Here is a 496-nt window from a genome sequence, read left to right as displayed (position 1 = left end):
GGGGGGGGGGGGGTAGCCAAACAGCGAAATAACCACAAAGCTTAGTATTAAAATCCTTGACAACTGCAGAAGCCAGCTGATAAGATTAGCTCAAGATGCTCCTCTATATATAGATCGATTTGTGGCCATCAACTTCTGGGCAAAATATCATTAATGACGGTGGAAGGTACCTGTATTTCTTGCTTCATTGGTAAATAAAGGTAACCGTAGAAGGCGTATCAATGCTCCAGAAGATAGGTGCTTTTCGGGCCAAACTGGAAACAACTTTTGAGAAATACTACGTTTTAAGCGACTCTATTCAAAGGCTCAACTGTGATTTATCAATTAAGCTTGCTCAACTTGCAGCATAACAAAGAACACGTGAGACATTGGATATAACTAAACAAGTAAAATATATTAGAGGTCTAATGAAACCTGAGTAAACCACTGAAAAAAACTGAATAAAGATATGCGCTATTCTATAGTATGGCTTGTATAACCCCAATCAAATTGCCCG

The sequence above is a fragment of the Penaeus monodon genome, chromosome 22, assembly GCF_015228065.2.
Source record: "Penaeus monodon isolate SGIC_2016 chromosome 22, NSTDA_Pmon_1, whole genome shotgun sequence".
NCBI lineage: Eukaryota > Metazoa > Arthropoda > Malacostraca > Decapoda > Penaeidae > Penaeus > Penaeus monodon.
This window is presented reverse-complemented; position numbering follows the sequence as displayed.